This window comes from Apium graveolens, chromosome 7 (assembly GCF_009905375.1).
Source record: "Apium graveolens cultivar Ventura chromosome 7, ASM990537v1, whole genome shotgun sequence".
Classification (NCBI taxonomy): Eukaryota; Viridiplantae; Streptophyta; class Magnoliopsida; order Apiales; family Apiaceae; genus Apium; species Apium graveolens.
Window position 1 is genome coordinate 54,048,117 of NC_133653.1, and position 9,603 is coordinate 54,057,719.

The 9,603-nt window shown below is 33.9% G+C and overlaps 1 long non-coding RNA gene across 1 annotated transcript; it reads right to left on the reverse strand.

The window, feature by feature from the left end:
- Positions 1-2,535: 2,535 nt before the first annotated feature.
- Positions 2,536-5,133, reverse strand: LOC141670638 (uncharacterized). The gene is made up of 3 exons (XR_012554668.1): positions 4,798-5,133; positions 3,663-3,972; positions 2,536-2,900 (listed from the first exon to the last, which is right to left on the reverse strand). It is a non-coding gene; the product is annotated as an uncharacterized LOC141670638 (long non-coding RNA).
- Positions 5,134-9,603: the final 4,470 nt, after the last annotated feature.

A 9,603-nucleotide genomic window follows, 5' to 3' on the forward strand; every position in this document is an offset into this window, starting at 1 on the left:
TGCATTGACTACTCCAGCCTCAATAAGGCTTGTCCCAATGACTTCTACCCACTTCCCAAGATCGACCAACTCATTAACGCCACAACATGAAATGAAATACTATCCTTTATGGATGCTTTCTCAGGATACAACCAAATAAAATTAGCAGAAGAAGACCAAGATGACACCGTATTTATCACCCCCAAAGGTGTCTATGCCTACAAGGTAGTGCATTTCGGACTTCTAAATATAGATGCCACCTTTCAAAGAACATTGGACAGTTTTTGGGCCTCAAATTGGAAAGAATGTTCAAATCTACATGGATGACATCATAGCAATGTCACCCACAACATCAACATACATAAAAGATTGAAGGTAAACATTCGAAAGGATAAGGAACCACAACATGAGGTTGAATCATGCTAAGTGCTCTTTTGGTCTAAGTGGGGGTCGGTTCTTAGGGTTCCTTCTAACCCAAAGAGGCATTGAAGCCGATCCGAGCTAGATATCAGCCATACGGGACATGGCAGCCCCAAAATGCCTCAAGGAGCTCCAGCCCTCGTTGGGTCCATCGCAGCCCTGAGATGTTTCATACCTCAATCATCAAAGAAGTGCCTACCAATGTATAAAGCTATAAAACAAGCATAAAAAATAGTTCTTTAAATGGACAAGAGAATGCGAAGAAAGTCTATAAAAAATAAAAGAGTTCCTCACTTCTCCACCAGTTATGGCCAAACTGGAGCCATGTGAACCATTTAAGTTATATTTATCATCAGCTGACCGTATTGTAGCAGCAATACTCATCAAAGAAACAAACTTAGATCAAAGGCCCGTGTAGTGTACGAGCCACATATTAAAAGAATAAGAAACTCGCTACTCCAATATCGAGAAACTTTGTTGTGCAAGACATGCCTGTATATAACAAGACTAAGTCATATTGACAGTCATAAGATTAAGTTGTATGATAATCAATATTTGTATTCTGTAATGATATTCCTCGTGTCGGTAAAAATGTTTAGTACATTAGACTGGGGAATTTTTCTGTGAACAGTTTTCAAGTTAAGAAATAAACTCTGGAAGAATATCAAGCCTTGATCATGCCTTAGAGAAAAGTGTAGAAGCTTGGAGTTGAATAATGGTGTTCTAGGAAAAATGTTCTAAGTCAAGATATCGACAAGTCACAGATTAAGGGATATCAAGAATTCAGCCGGGATGTCTAAAATGACTTATAGAGAAGTCCTAAGAGATATCGACAAGTCATTTCTGTTGGTAGAGATCTCAGATATTGACAAGTCAGATGAAGATGTAGAGAACTGGAGATATCAAAATGTCAATTTTTCCATATGGAGATCTCGACAAGTTAAAATGTGTATGTAGAGATCTTAGAGATATCGACAAGTCATTTATCCATATAGGAAATCTCAGAGATATCAACAAGTCAAATTCTTCATGTAGAGAACTTAAGATGTCGATAAGTCAAAAGCCTATGTAGAGAACTGGAGATGTCGACAAGTCATTTATATATGTCGAGATTTAGAGATATCGGTATGTCACTTCACTTATCGATATGTCACTTCTCGACAGAACAAAAAGAGATCTCGACATACTATCTCAAAGTCAGAATACAGACAAATTCAAGATTCAAGATTATTAGTCAAAAAACAATCCATTCACTGAATTAGAAAGATTACAAAATTAGCTTGAAGAATACAAGATCAAGGGCCAAGTTTTACTAAACAAAGGATGGTCAGAGACCTGTAAATTTCCGCACAAATTTGTTAACACCAGAAAATGAAATAGACAAGGTTGCTTTAGAAATTGGTTTAGTACATTTTAGTGCAAGTTTTGTAAACCCGTGTTGTTATTCTATAAAGCATGCACGAGTCCTTAGTTTAATGGTAACAAACAAATCTAGAAAAATTTGTATTCTCTCTCAAGATTGTAGCCGAATTCTTATTTTTTAAGAACACATATTTGTAGTAAGATAAACTTAATTAAAATAATTAAGTGAATTTTTGATATATTATGTTTTGTGTGTTTGTTGTTTACATTCACTACACCATATACGGGCTTCAGTAACAACTAAAAAAATGTTGGCATAATAGGAAAAATGTTGCTGAAAGGGGGGGAAAGGGCTACGGTAACACTTTGACCAAAAATGGTGGCGTTACTAAAATCGACACTGACATAGGGGTCTAGGGTAATACTTTTTCAGCTTTTGGTAATATAGGGTAAAAGTGTTACCATATCCCTTTATGCTAAGACATTTTTTGTTTTTGGTAACAAAGGGTAAACTGTAGGCATAGACCTATGGTCACAATAATATTTTTTGTAACATCACTGTAGGTGTTACCATAAACCCAATGGTAGCACCACTATCTCTTCTGCCAATAGATTAAGATTAAATTTTTTACATCAATGGTTACACTTAACTATGCTATTTGCTAATATTTAATATAAAAAACGTAATATGAGACATTTAAATGTACCATTTCTTATTATAAAGTTTTCCAAACATTTGCATAAACTAAATGTGCATGTATAACATCACAGTACATGATTAGCAATACTACTACAAACTGTTACATATCTAGTAATCTTCATTTGTCCTCTCATAATGATCTCAACCAGAAAATTAGTGGCACAATGCATAACCTAGACCCCCGAGTTCTACTTTACTACAATACATTGCATGATATATATGATAGCTATTTAGCAATATCTCATAATCTCGCAAGGCCTCTAAGTGTGTGCGCCAATGTACCGGCTTTAGTTACCAATTGATCTACGTCGAGCATAATGCTTTACATCTCATACTTTTTTTCATTCAACCTCCCCTACTATGCACTTGAGAAGAGCCTGAAACATATGTGTACAGCCTCCCCTACTATGCTCATTAGTTTATGAATATCTCCCAGGACCTAAATTACCATATCAAAACCAACATTTACCTTAAAAATTCAGCAATTTATCCAGGACTTAAACTAAAAAAGTCAGTATTTAAGAAATAATTTATCATGCAGGAGCACCCTAAGTCATTACCAAAAATATATTAGACACATTCATTAATAATGTGCAAGATGTGATTTGTGTTCACTCTTTTCTCTTACCACAAGTTTCTAAAAGTAGTATGACCCCCTGCACATTACCTACCACATAATAACAATGGTAAGACAAATACCAGTACATATCACAAAGAGGAGATTTAAATTATTATTTTTCATAAATATAAATTGGTAGTACTTTGACCATTACAAAAAAGTAAGCCATGCCATTTTTGTAATAGACATGACTCATAGGTAACTTTAGTTAGCAAGTCCATGACAACAGTTTCACACTATAATTTATTTATGAAAGAGTTTGACATAATAAATTCACTGCTTATAGTACTAAATATATTGTTGAACATTAATTTATTAGATTTAGATTGTTTATTAGAACTTCTAAAATAGACTAGTGAATTTAAATATACCGAAAAATCAACTACTTTTATCAGTGACATAATATATTATTTTAACTACAGGATTTCTTGCCTGCAGATTGGAAATACTTAGGTCAATCACATATTGAAAATGTAGAAATAACAATATTGGTTTTATATCTAGGAGTGCAAGTATATAAAATACATGAAAGAGGGGATTTTCTGCACATAAGATACATGTACATAGTCTAAAATTACATACTTTGCCCTGCATAAGACTCTGCACCTCGGATACATCCAAATCCTCCATCCAGGTTCATACAACTTAAAATGTAATCATTTTATGAAAAAAAATTACACAAGATATAGTTATCAAACCTGGTTGGTACATAGTGGAATATAGTTGAATTCATCTAATCATAACTTGCAGACAAAAGTTTAAAAATAGGGCATGTACCAGATTTGCCATCATCAACACTATTTATAGAAATCCATCAGGTCCAATAGAAGTGCGTGAAACCATCCATTTTTCTTTACCCAATCAGCCTTGTACATAGATGATATGTTTTATACTTTCCTTGCATAAGAGTTTCCGTTAAAGATGGATAATATGATAAGTGTCAAACATGCTGATAAAAAAAGAACAAATTGTAACTATATAAAATAAAGATTTCTAAACCAGATCATTTAGAAAACATACACACCTGCTTCATCAACTACCCAGTACACACACATCCTACATCATGTACCATTATTTTGTTACATTAGCTGATGTGTGTAACCCATGTGGAAACACAAATATTTGAAGAAAAAAGAAGAAGAAGTAAAATTACAGTCCTCATTAATCATTTTAGCAACAATTAACAAGTCAAAATTCTATAATTACAAGTCAGAAACGTTGACCTAATAAGATATAAATTGCTAGTAATTAATATTTGTAACTGTTGTTTATAAGAAAAAGTTGTGGCACAACAACTAACCTTAACTATTTTTTCTTGTGTAAAATTCATCTTTTAGCTGAGATTTAAATTCTTAAACAACAAACTACTTGGTAATTTGCTCCTAAGATTCTTTAAGTGAACAAACAAACCCCTAAACTCATTCCCCTGAAAGAAAAATGAATTTTTTTAATTTAACTGTAGAGTTGGTTTGAACATTAATTAACTAAAACAAATGGAAAGATTTGAAAAGTATTTTCACCCAATAGCATCTGACAAACATTTAAATAATTATGTAAACTTGTAATATAAACATTTCATAAACAGATAAACCAAAATAAAAAGTAAAATTAAGACAAATAGAAATACAAATAAGCATGAGGAAGAACATAAAAACCTAGTTGAAAAATATATACACATAAAAATGTATACACACGAAAACGTAGTTGAAAAATATACCTAAAGTCTCAAATCAGAAATCTTAATTGAGAAACCAAACAAGAAAAACCCCATTACTCGAAACTCCAAATCCGAAACCAAACAAGAAGACTTGATTAAATTGCAATGTATAAACCTGGCGAGAGACACGACTGAGAGTTGAAGACCCGATTGATTGAGAGTCGAAGCTCCGGTATGAGTGAAAACCCTATTAGTTAGAGTGAAAATCCAAATCATAAACTCTAATTGAAGACCCTAAAAAGAGAGTAAGACCCGATTCATCGATTAGTCTGAAGAGAGTGGGTTAGTTTTTGTGAGGGGGTGAGTAGTGTTTGTGAGAGTAATTAGCTTGTGAGGGTTTTTAAGTTTCAGGATAAATGAAAAAATTTCATTCCCCCCCTCTATTATCTCTATTTTAATTTTTTTCAGTCCCGCCCATGTAATTGTAGAAGCCCTCCTAAATATTTTGGTTTTAGTAATAATTTTTTAACATAAACGGTAACACCGATTTCAGTGTTACCATAGATACCCAATTTTGGCTATGGTAGCACCAAAGAAAACTATTGGTAATATTTAAAAAAAATGTAACCCTTGCTTAATTTTTTTATTCCACGATAACACTTTTGCTAGTAACACCACAAAATTTTATTACTAAATCCCGTATACGGTGTAGTGATTATATCTCTACAATTCCTAACTGCGTTGTTCATCCACAACCCAAATAGTTTAAAAATCAAGTAAAATCCAAGAAACACATTCACCTCCCTATGTGTTACATTTCTTTGCATTCAATATCTAACAAGTGGTATCAGAGCAAAATTTGAAAGAAAACATATAAAGATCTTGGAAGAATGAGTGCTCAGAAATTAAGCAGTATCAAGATACCTGTCTTTTACAAGGTCAACTACACACTATGGAAAAAGAAAAATATATTGTTCATAAAGATGGCCAACCTTATGTACATTCAGATTCTCAAAAATGGATCTTTCATTCCTATAGAAAGGGTTCCTGAATTTACAGGTGGAGACATGGTCATACCATCACATTATGCACCTAAAGATCCCTCAAACTACACAGAGCCTGAAAAAAAAAGGTTGCATAGCAGTTTACAACTCATATTGATTGAGTCTCTTGATAATGTAATGTACAATAACATTATCAATTGTGAGTCTGCTAAATAGATCTGGGAGAAAATTGAAACACTGTGTGAGGGAACTAAAGAGGTTAGATCTAATCAAACAAGGATCTTGGTCTCACAGTATGAAGGTTTTGTGGCTAAACCTAAGGAAAGTGTAAATGATGTTTTTGAAAGGTTCAATAAGCTGATAAATGATTTGCAGCTTCATGAAAAGTATTATGAAGCTAAAGAGGTCAACCTTAAATTCTTGCTCACTCTTCCTGACCATTTGGAATAAAAGATATCTGTTATTAGAGAAGGAAGAGATTTAAACAGAATGACCCTGGAAGTTTTATATGGGATCTTGAAGACCTATGAGCTGGAAATATTGTAGAGGAAGTCATTGAGGGCTGCTCAAGGCCATGTTGTTGATGGAACTAGTGCCTTGGTTACCAATGACAGTAAATCATCTGAATATGAACAAGAAGCTCAGACTCCAGTTGTTCAAACTGTTGAGTAGAAAAATAAGGAACCACAGAAGTAAGTCATATTGGATCTAGAAGAGGATGAATACTACACCCTTGATAAATTGGATGAGATGGAGCAGTCAATGGCTTATCTTGTAAGGAAATTCTCTAACATAAGAGTTAAGAAGCCAAAGTACTTCAGGATCAAGGGTCATACATCCAACAACAACAACAATTGGAAAGAAAAAACTTAGTTCAACTCAGCTGGCAAAAGTGGCTACAAACAGGATTTGTTGACATATCAAAGATAAAATGCTATAATTATGATGAGTTAGGTCACTTTACCATTGAGTGTAGAAAGCCAAAGAAGGTGAAGAAAGATAAAGCTTATTTGGAAGTGAAAGCGAAGCATGAAGCACTCTTGAGAAAGCAACATGCAAAAGGCTTATATTGCAGATAACAAGAGTTGGGATGATATAGATGAAGAGGATGATAATGAAAATTTTGGGAATTATGCTCTCATGGCTCTAGTGAAAGGAGAATCATTTGCATCTAAATCAGAGGTACCAACTCTAATTACAATTGATTTAAATGCAAGTCAATATAAAGAAATTTTGGGAAAAATGATTGTAGAGATGTTTCATATCCACACAAGCATGATGACAGCTACTGATGAAGTAAGTAGGTTGTCAAAGATTAATAAGAAGTTTGAGATAGAGAAACAGGAGTTGAAGCTGCAGCTTGTTGGTCTTGAGAAAGTTAAACAAGAAAATGAATATCTCAAGAACAAGTTGAGGTGTGCTAGTGAAGTGGAGGCAGTATTGAGAGGAAAGTTGGAAAATAATGATTTGAAGCTCAACTCATACAAGAATAGGCATGTAAATGAATCGAGCTGATCATTAAGCTCGGCTCAACTCGTTAAGTAATCGAGCTCGAGTTCGAACAAGAAAATATGCTGGTTAAGCTTATCGAGTCGATCCGAGTTTTACAAGTAGTCGACTTGAACTCGACTCGAGATCGACTCAACTTGATAAACTCGACTCGAACAACTCGAACTCAACTCGATAAAGAATATGCATAAAAAATCTAAATATATACATAAACATGCTCTATTCTAAATATTAAGTGGTAGTCTGATGGAATTTAATCTCCGAGACTTCAAATATTTTCTTCCAATACAGCATTGTCTGGGACAACTTCTATATGCACTTTTGATTTTCTTGCTTTCATTTCAACACTGAAATGTTTGAGAGATAGATTCAATCAATTAACACAACAAAGTGTCAATTTTTAAACTAAGATGAAATTCTACATCTGCATAAATCAATTTTGAAAGAAACAAGCAAGAAAAGAACATATCGGTTGCTTTGTAATATCATATTTACTAAAAATTGCAACTGATTGTGAAAAAAGACCAAAATAAATAAAAAATTAATGACCAACTCGAACTCGACTCGAGTTCGATCCGACTCGAAAAGTTTATGAACAACTCGAACTCGACTCGGTTGTTAACGAACTCGAGTTCGAATATTAAAATTTGATAGTTAAACTTTTTGAACTTGACTCGACTCGTTAAGGAAATACTCGACCTCGAACTCGTTAGGGAAGAAATCGACTCGACTCGGTTCGTTTACAGCCCTATACAAGAATGCATCTCAGTTGGTTGGACAATAACATGAGAAAAATAAACCATGTGCTAACATAGCTATTGGTTTGGACTATGAGGCCTTAAATTCTAACAAGAAAGGTGAAGCTGGAAAAGGAAAATAAACAGTGAACCATGATGTTCCTGTGATGCTAAAGAAAGTAAATACACCTTTGTTCAAAGCTTGTAAAGATGATTTTAGTGAAGTTAAGTTGGTCATCAAGCGAGAAATTACAAATGAAGATAATGAAAAGAATAATGCAGAAACCACTCCTATTGGTGAAAATGAAAAGAAGCCCATAGTAAATCAAACTGCAAAAACACCAACCAAGAAAGCCAAAACTGAGAATGCTGGAAAAAAGAAAAAGAATAAAAATGGAAAAATAGGTGTAAACAAGAGTAACAACTATGCCTATGTTGCAGATGTTTCAAGTAAACAATGTCATAAATGTGGCTCAATAAATCATCTAACTCACCTTTGTATAAAGGCTGTTAGTGAGCCAAGGATTCGAGCATGCAAGTACAATGAGGCACTGGCTGAAGATCTCTATTCTTTCTGTGATAAGTGAGATTGCATTCCTTGCAATATGAAGGTTATGACAAGCTGTCATAAATTGAGAAAAGATCTCAAGAAAGTAAATCTTGGATCTACAGTTAAAAAGGATAATGTTAATCAAACAATGAACGATGTTCTTTTTGAAAGCTCAAACTCTACTCCTGCAACTTATGTGAAAAAGAAGAAAGTACCCAACACTGTTTGGGTAGACAAACACTCTTAATACTCATTGTATGCAGGTCAAGAAGAATAAAGTCATTTGGATCATTGACAGTGGATTCTCCAGGCATATAACATTTGATAAATCCTGCTATCACAGTTTGAGAAGATGGTTGACCCATTGGTGACTTTTGGGGACAACAACAAAGGATTCACAATGGGATATGGCAAGTTAATGTATGGAAATATTGTCATTGAAGATGTAGCACTAGTTGATGGTCTTGAAGTAAATCTTCTCAGTGTCAGCCGGTTCACAGACAAAAGTTTCAAGGTAATAATTGACAAATAAGATTGTTCAATAACTAGAAAGAAAACTGGTGAAAATGCTTTGAAAGGAGCAAGAAAAGGAAGCCTATTTTTTGTAGACTTAAACTAAAAAAAAGAATATGTTGCTTCTAAATCAAGGCATCCATTTAGCAAAGCAAGCTATGGCACAAGAAACTCTCTCACCTGAACTACAAAGCAATCAATACCTTGGTAAAAAAGGAATTAGTGAGAGACATACCAAATATGGAATTTGCTCAAGATGAAGTTTGTGAGGCTTGTTAAAAAGGAAAAATGAAAATGTCCAGTCACAAGAGCAAGACTGTAAATTTTATAAGTGCACCATTGCAGCTTATTCACATGGGCATGTTTGGACCAGTTAATGTCTTGTCTATTTCCAGAAAGAAATATGCACTTCTGATGGTGGATGACTACTCAAGATACACTTGGGTGGAATTTATGCATTCAAAGGATGAAACTCCATACATTATCATTGAACACATTAAGAAAGTTGAGAAGCAGGCTAAGGATCAAAATTGTGTTAAAAGATTGAGAATTG